At 42.5% G+C, this 8,921-nt stretch overlaps 1 non-coding gene and 1 pseudogene across 1 annotated transcript; both read right to left on the bottom strand.

Moving 5' to 3' along the window:
• Positions 1-1,920: 1,920 nt before the first annotated feature.
• Positions 1,921-8,720, bottom strand: LOC132533776 (polycomb protein EED-like; annotated as a pseudogene).
• LOC132534193 (small nucleolar RNA SNORA3/SNORA45 family) lies at positions 3,819-3,944 on the bottom strand. The gene has a single exon (XR_009545867.1). It is a non-coding gene; the product is annotated as a small nucleolar RNA SNORA3/SNORA45 family (small nucleolar RNA).
• Positions 8,721-8,921: the final 201 nt, after the last annotated feature.

Genomic DNA, 8,921 nt, shown 5'->3' with positions numbered 1-8,921 from the left:
GAGAAAAATAATAAATAGTTGAAAGAGCTCAAAAAGAGATTGAGAGACACTGAAAACAGCAACAGAGACATATGGGATGATCTCAAAAGAAGTATCATTTGCATAGTTTGCCTGCCAGAGGAAGAAAGAGAGGAAGGGGAAGCAAGCATTCTAGAAGAAATTATAGAAGAAAACTTCGCAGACCTGAACAACAGAAAGGACATTAAGATCCAAGAGGCTCAAAGAGTCCCAAACAGAATCAACCCAGACCTGAATACACCAAGACACATTATAGTCACAATGAAAAGAAGTAAGGATAAAGAAAGGATCCTACAGGCTGTAAGAGAAAAACAAAAAATCACATGCAGGGGAAAACCTATAAGACGATCAGCAGACTTCTCTACCCAAACTCTAAAGGCCAGAAGAGAATGGCAAGATATCTATCGAGCCCTGAATGAAAAAGGGTTTCAACCAAGGATAATATATCCAGCTAGACTTTCATTCAAACTAGATGGAGTCATCAAAACCTTCTCAACAAACAACAGTTAAAGGATGCAACTATCACCAAACTGGCCCTGAAAGAGGTTCTAAAAACCTCTTACAAACAAGAACATCACTATAATACTTGCAACATATCATATAAAAACTTGTTGAACAATGGGACTACAACACATTAAATCCATAATATCAGTAAATGTCAATGGCTTAAACTCACTCATCAAAAGGCACAGAGTGGGATGATGGGTCAGAAAACATAACCCAACCATATGCTGCTTGCAAGAATCCAACTTGACCCAACAAGACAAACACAGACTTAAAGTAAAAGGATGGAAAACTATCCTACAGGCTAATGGAATACAAAAAAAAAAGGCAGGAACAGCCATTCTCATCTCAGACACAATAGGTTTTAAATTAAATAAAGTAATAAAAGATAGGCAAGGTGATTACATAATGATTAAAGGACCAATCAGCCAAGAAGGTATAACAATTACTAACATTTATGCACCCAATGAAGGACCATCTATATAATCAAACACCTTCTCAAAGAACTTCAAAAACACAACAATAGTAATACAATAATAGTGGGAGACTTTAACACCCCATTCTCACACTTAGACAGATCAACAAATCACAGAATCAACAAAGAAAAAAGAGAATTAAATGAAGAGATTGACAGACTAGAACTCTTGGACATTTTCAGAGCTCTTAACCCCAAAAACTTGGAATACACATTCTCTTCAAATACACACAACACATATTCAAGGATAAAAATTGCTCACTTGGATGGCGAGCTGCTGTGCCCCCACCACAATGAAGTAGCTTCAGTTCTTTGGTCTTGTGCACACACACTCCTCCCCCCCCTTTATTTATTTGATAGGACAGAGAAATTGAGAGGAAGAGGACAGGTTAGGGTAAAGAGAGACATGGATCACTACTTCATAGCTTGTAAAGCTTCCCCCTGCAGGTGGGGACTGGGGATTGTACCCTGCACATGGTAAAAAAAAAAACTAGCAATAATATATACATATATATATATATATATATATATATATATATATATATATATATATATATACCAGAGTACTGATTATCTCTGGCTTATGGTGGCACAGGGACTGAACCTGGGACTTCAGAGCCTCAGACATAATCATGCTATCTAACCCCTACCAAAATGATAAAATATAAAAATCTCTTTCATGATAGGCTGAAAGTATGAATCTCCACCCCTGTGAAACAATTACAGAAGCCAGACCTTCCACCTTCTACACCCCATAATGATCCTGGGTCCATATTACCAGAGAGATAAAGAATAGGGAAGTCTTCAAGGAAGGGGATGCAATACAGAGTTCTGGTGGTGGTAACTGTGTGGAATTGTACCCCTTTTATCCTATGGTCTTGTCAATTTTTCCATTCTATAAATGATAAAAAATACTTTAAAACTTAGAAAGCAAAAGGCTTACAATTCTACAGATATGAAAAAGAATATGAGAGGAACAAAAACCTCTCATGAAAATCCAGAGAAATATGAAAGAAATGATGTTTAGTCATTAATACTAGCTTTGCTAGGACAATTTTAAAAAACTAGCCTGAGAGATGGCACAGTGGCTAAAGCCTTGGGACCTCAGGCAAGAGGTGCTGAGTTCAATCCTGGTATGCATATGACTGTGATAATCGGGTTATCTCTCTCATTAATAAACAAATAAATATTCTTAAAATTTTTATTTAGGGTGGAGCCAGACAGCATAATGGCTATGCAAAGAGACTCTCATGTCTGAGGTTCCAATGTCCTGCACCACCGTAAACCAGAGCTGAACAGTGCTCTGGTAAAAATAGAAAATAGAATCAATAAAAGTTATAGTGGAAAGAGACAGAAATTAAGAGGAAAGGGGAGATAAACACACCTGCAGCACTGTTTCCGCACTCATGAAGCTTTTCCCCCTGTAGGAGGGGGTTGGCGAATTGGATCAGGGTCCTTATACAGTACGCTCTACCAGGTGTGCCACAGCCCAGCACCAGGAAGGAGAATATCTTGGCCTAATCATATATATTTTTAAATTTAAATTTACTTAATCAATAACTGATACTCCAAGACCAAAGCACTGCTCAGCTCTAGCTATGGGTGATGCTGGGGTTTCTATCTGGGTCCTTAAAGAGTCAGGGATGAATGCCTTTTGTATAATCATTTTGCTGTCTCCTCAGTCCGTAACTTTATACAAAAAAACAGCCAAGCCAACTACATAAACTTCAAAAACATCACAATTCAGTATTTATGCACACACCTGCATCTACCAGCTCACATCCAGGAAGACTTACTCTTTTGCTTCATACTGTTGTGAACACTAATGGATCCCCACCTTTACTGCGCCAGTTAAACTGAACCTCAAACAGTGGCTGTCTGTGACCTTCCTATAAAATAAAAATGAGGAAAAAATATGAGTATTTTAGAAATCAAAAACAGGGTAAGCCACTTGACCATTTCTCCATACAACATTCTTCCAAAATACAAGCCAGTATTTTATATACCATCACTTTCTGATACATAAAGAGACTTAACAGTCCAGTTAAGACATTTTAAATAAATTTATTTTATTTTATTTATTTAATATTGAATAGAGATAGAGAAAAATTGAGAGGGGAGATGAGAGAGAGACAGAGACACCTGTCTCCCCTTGCTGGTGGGGGGGACGAGGGGCTTGAACCCAGGTCCGTGCACACGGTAGCGTGTGTGCTCAGCCAGGTGCCCCACCACCTGCTCCCCCCCCCCCCCCCCGTTATGACATTTTCAAATACTGGCTGCATGGTAACATTTTATTACAAACACTTAACTCAGAGGCTTGGTGACAAGTACTTATCTAGAAAACTGCTTGAAACTTGCTTTCTATTTTCTTAAACCATCATAAGATTTTGAATCAAAATCAGTACTTTTAATGACTCTTCCTCTGTGTGCTTTCACACTCACAAGACATAAGCTCCCCCTACACCTCAGTCAGCTTCTCAGCCCTTCTGCTAAAGAATGTGGTCTTCAGGACATCAGTGGGCTTTGGGAGCTCTCCCTCCAGAGCCCTGTAGCAGCCCTATCACACCACATCAGGTATGGGAGTAGCTCCAATCTTAATTCTGGTAGCGTTTTCCAGTGTCTGCACTCTGCACATGGTCCAGGGTGGACAACTGAGCAAAAGTTCTGACTCCTCTTTACATAGCAATGCTTCTTACCAACTTCCCCAAAGTAACCTTGGTGTAATGGAGGTCTCCTATGCAAACCTAGAGGTCAAACCACTAAGGAAGTGCCCTGACATTGGCCTCTTGTGGACACTATTTTTAGTACATATCAATGTAATGCATGTCCCTGGCCTGTTGACTATGCCAGGAGGGCCATAGCAAGAGAATAAGGTCAGCAGTGATACTCCAAGGACCCAAGCACACTAAGACAAAAGATGGTACCCAAGAATGACTCCAGTTTCAATAACCCACAGCTCCAAGATGGAAAAGGAACAGATGTAGAGGAAAACAACTAAAATCACCAGTCATCCCTCCCTCTTATCGATAAAATCTACTGAGGAAGAAGTTTTCACCTCCCCCCCAGGGTTATTGCTGGGGTTCAGTGTCAGCACTACTAATCCACCTCTTCCAGTGGCCTTTTTTTGTTTTCATTTTTTACCCCAGTTTGACAAGACAGAGAGAAATTGAGAGGGGAAGGGGAGATAGAGAAGGGAAGGGAGAAATATGTGCTTCACTGCTTGTGAAGTGTGCTCCTGAGGTGGGGAATGTGGACTCAAACCTGGGTCCTCGCACTTGTACTTGGAGATAATGGGCACTAAATCAGGTGTGCCACCACCAGTCTCCCCCGAGGACGTAATTACTTATGTAACCAAGTCTGTCTTCCCCAAATACTCAACAATCAAAAATGTATTACATTTATATGCTCTCCTTACACACATACTGTCACCCCCCCCCCAACTTCTTTTTACTTCTGCTCAGCTCTGGCTTACAGTGGTGTGGAGACTGAACTTGAGATCTTTGGAGTCTCAGACATGACAGTCTCTATTGCATAATTATTACGCTATCTCCCCATCCCACATTTATACCCTTTCTTTGAAAGCAATCACAAGCAAAGAACAAAACATATATGTGGGAGTTGGGCAGTAGCGCAGCGGGTTAAGCGCAGGTGGCGCTAAGCACAAGGAGCAGTGGAAGGATCCAGGTTCGAGCCCCTGGCTCCCCACCTGCACGGGAGTCACTTCACAGGTGGTGAAGCAGGTCTGCAGGTGTCTGTCTTTCTCTCCCCCTCTGGGTCCTCCCCTCCTCTCTCCATTTCTCTCTGTCCTATCCAACAACGACGGCATCAATAATAACTACAACAACAAAATAACAAAGGCAACAAAATGAATAAATAAAAAAATAAAAATTTTAAAAAACATATGTATGAACTGCACAAAAATATCTTTCAATTCATACAGACTTAAGGTTAACTAGTCAACTATTTTCAGAAACAAGTGCTACTTATATATTTTTAAGATTTTATCAAAAGAGTAACATTTCTCACAATAGTTTCCTTGAATAAAAACAGAAAAAATAGTCTTATGTGCCAAGTATTACCCATTTAAAACAAAGTAAAAAATTAAGCAATACAAAATGACTATTCATCTCAACTACAAAACAGAAAACTTGAGAATAATCTAAATTGGAATTACTCTAACCTCGACAGTTTCTCAAAGATACTTTCCACTGCAAAGTAACTGTAATGCTTAGTGTTCAGCACATACCTTGAGACTATTCACACACTTGAAGGAGTATTTACACTTCTTTGACTTCCATTTCCTTTCCCCCAGCTTTACCTTCCAGGTGCATTCATGGTAATGGTATGTGTATCAGGGCATTCTGAACTTGTATCACCTTCTACACGGACAGCATCATACTGCAAGGAATAAGTTTAGGGGGAAAAATCCACCAAGTGTGAGCACACTTTTTTAGTAGCAAATTACTTTTACTGGGTAGCTTGATATAAAAAAAAGCATTTTCCAAATAAAAAGCATATCAGCTGGTGTCAGCAGGTGGTTCACCTGTGGAGTATACAGGCTATTATGTCTAAGACCCTGGGTCTGAGTCCCAGGCCACCATAGAGGACAGTTTGTGTGGTGGGGGTGGGGCTTCTGGAGTAGTGGAGATGTGCTGTGGGGTCTATCCTGTCTCTCTATCTCTCTTATCACTCACCTATCATCTAGAGAAAAGAAAAAAGTGGCAGGGCTGTTGGCATTCAGGTGGGGTGACACTAACAGGAAAGCTAATCCAACTGGTTCCCTCCCCCCCTTCTCTCTCTCTCTCAAGGGATGACACAAAGCAGGGACACCGGAGATAACTGATGTGTTCTCAAATATCCTTTATTATCAGGTGGGCATGAGTTTAAATAGAAAACCAAACTAAGGACATTATTCAAATATGTCAGAAATTACAGGTTTCTTAAAGGTCAGCTTGCCCCTATGGTATGGGGCTGGTATCACAGGAATTGATGAGATACAAGACACTTATTCACCATGACGCAAACAACTTAATTATCCAAAGGTATTTGGAAGAAACATAGGGGTTAAACCAGTAGAGAGAGACAGAGAGAAGATGGATATCAAAGGCCATATAGTTGAGAATTTCTCTTGTCTGGGGTCTGAGGTGTATGATGGAGTGTATGATAAGGTGTGTTCTCCTCTGTGATCAGAAGGTGAGGTGAACTTTGAGTAAATGAATCTTAAGGTAGGCAGCCATGTGGCCTGCGGTTAATGGAGAGGGGTAGGGAGGTTTCTGTGGGCTTGAGAGTCAAAAAGGAAGAGCTAAGTATAAGAGATGTGGTTTCTCCCCATTGCTCACCTCAGCAAGGGAGACTTACAAGTGGGTGTCTTTCCCAGACCTTAGTCCAGGGATGGGGGAGCTCTCCCTAAGCTCTATCAAGCTTACACATAGCCCCACACAGGGTGGGGACAGCAGGTGGCTTACCAGGGTGCCAGCACAAGTCACCACATGGTAACATCTTGGGTGGCTGGGGGAAGTTTGACAAGTGGTGGAGTGGTGTTACAGTCTATCTCATTCTCTGTTCCTTATCCTTTATCACAAGAAGAAAAAAAGAAGAATCTGGACACTACAAACAGTAGAGTCCTCTAAGCATTAAAGTCCCAAGTGAATTCTAGAATTGATGCCTTAACATATCAGCAAAAAATACAAAGAAAGCACCCCCAATGAGAATGATGGGAATGATACTACCTTTATGTGGCCTCATGTGTGCCAGTCACTTTAATATTCTGGCTTATTTCACCTAACTGATCTTTTGCTGGGTAGGGTTGCAGGTTTCAAACTCACTTGCACTTAACCCACTGTAATACTACCAACTCCCTATCTGTGGGAATTCTAACCTACTACCTGTATCCAGTACCAGGTTCTAATCACTGATAAAATGCAAGGACCGGCTTAAGGATCCCAGTTCACGCCCCCGGCTCCCCACCCAAAGGGGAGTCACTTTACAGGTGGTGAAGCAGGTTGGCAGGTGTCTTTCTCTCCCCCTCTGTCTTCCCTTCCTTTCTCCATTTCTCTCTCTGTCCTATCCACCAACAACGATAACAATGACAACTGCAACAATAGAACAAGGGCAATAAAAGGGAACAAATAAATAGTTTACAAAATGTAAACTCCCAATACTGAGTAAGATTGGGAACACAAGCAGGAAAGGGAAAATGATGTAAAATGCAGTCTCCAGAAAGTTCAAGGATAAATCCCACAGACAAGCCCCCACTATCTTGAATACTTTGAAAGTCAAGGCCTACCTTGCAAAGGCTGTGTCTGTGCCAGTGTATTTCAGTGATGAAGACTCTAGGGACTAGATGTGTAAGATGCAACCTTTACTCCTAACATTGGTCCAACAAAAACAAACACCACACACCCTGAGAAACTTACACCAGCCTCCTGTAACAAACCAGTTTAAGCTATGATCTTGAGGTCTGTCAGGCAGCCCCCCTGCTCCATCCTCCATTGCTGACACCATGGCCTATTTACATAATCACTGTTTTGCCTGATCTATCTTCTTTGTACCTTGAGATCTGCCCTGCCTTCAGGGTATTAATTAATCCCACCCACGGGTTAAAACCTTCACAACATTTGCTAAAAGAGTCTCTAACATTCGCCTGCTCTTTCCTTTTCTCCATGCCCTTTCCTAGTCATTTCATTTTCTGACTTGCCACTTCCGGTTTGTGTTGTCTCTGATCAATAAAACCCATTGCTTTCCATCTCTGCCAGGAGTTCCTGGTCTCTCTTCCTCTCCTGGTCTCTCTTCTGTTAGCTAAGCAGCAGCCCAGGTTGGCTCCGGTCCAGTTCTCTCCAACCCAGAGAGCAGGTGCCCAGGAAGAAACACCTGTATCCTTAGCCTAGCAGTGGTCTATCAGAAGAGGCTTCAGAATTTAGAAGAGCAACTTTGAACACATCGTCACTTAAGACAGTTTGAGGAGCTCACTGTATAGAAACTTCACCATGAAACTGGGCTTAGTGGTAACATTCATTTCTTTCTTTTCCTTTTTATCAGAGTATGGCTCAGCACCAGCTGCTGGTGTTGCTGGGGGCTGAATTTAGAACTTTGGAGCCTCAGGCAGAAATGTGATTGTGCAGAATCATTATGCAGGTCTCCCTTGCCCTAGTAATGCCAACTTGTTATTATTATTCCATGTCTCATGACTCGCCTCAACACAGTCAGTCACTGGGCCTAGATGAGTCATCAAGGTCCATGGCAGAGCTTTAAAAATTTAGTAATAGTCATCATAATCATAATCATAACAGTAATAGATTCGACTTTGGAGGTTGGGGAGGAGGCACAGCAGGCAGGGCCCAGGCTTTGCAAACACAAGGTCGCAGGTTCCATCCCCCACTCCACGCATGCCAGGTTCCTGCTCCAGTCTCATTTAGAAAATTATCATTGTTATTTTGTTAATGTGACCACGGGTGGTGAAGGAAGGGGAAAGGAAGAAAGAGAAAGGGTGATAAATGTCTGTAAAAACTCACAAAGCCAGGAGTCCTTGCTCTGACTCCCCCGCTGCCAGTGGGATGGGAGCAGAGCACACCCAGAGCCCTGCACTCCCAGACCACACTGCACTCACATTCTTGTCCCAGGACAGGTTCAGGTTGCTGTTCCAGTTGCTGCTCAGCTTCTGCTTCTTGGAGGCAGGCATGTAGCTTCCCACCACTACCACCACTGCCACACCTCCCTCAGACATGTTCCCCTGCCGTCACCAGTGTGGCAAAGGGCTCCCAGCCTCCATGGGCGGGCGGGCTGGCGACCTCCACACTGCTGACAAAGACACGTGCCCGCCCGCACGTGTCTGGCCAGTCAACGACTGAGAGTGATCGCTGGGCTCTGAAGGCAGCGCCTTGCCTCTCCTCTCCTCACAGGACCCCTGCCCACCAGTGCTTGGACA

Source organism: Erinaceus europaeus, chromosome 17 (assembly GCF_950295315.1).
Source record: "Erinaceus europaeus chromosome 17, mEriEur2.1, whole genome shotgun sequence".
In the NCBI taxonomy this organism is placed as follows: domain Eukaryota; kingdom Metazoa; phylum Chordata; class Mammalia; order Eulipotyphla; family Erinaceidae; genus Erinaceus; species Erinaceus europaeus.
This window is presented reverse-complemented; position numbering and strand designations above follow the sequence as displayed.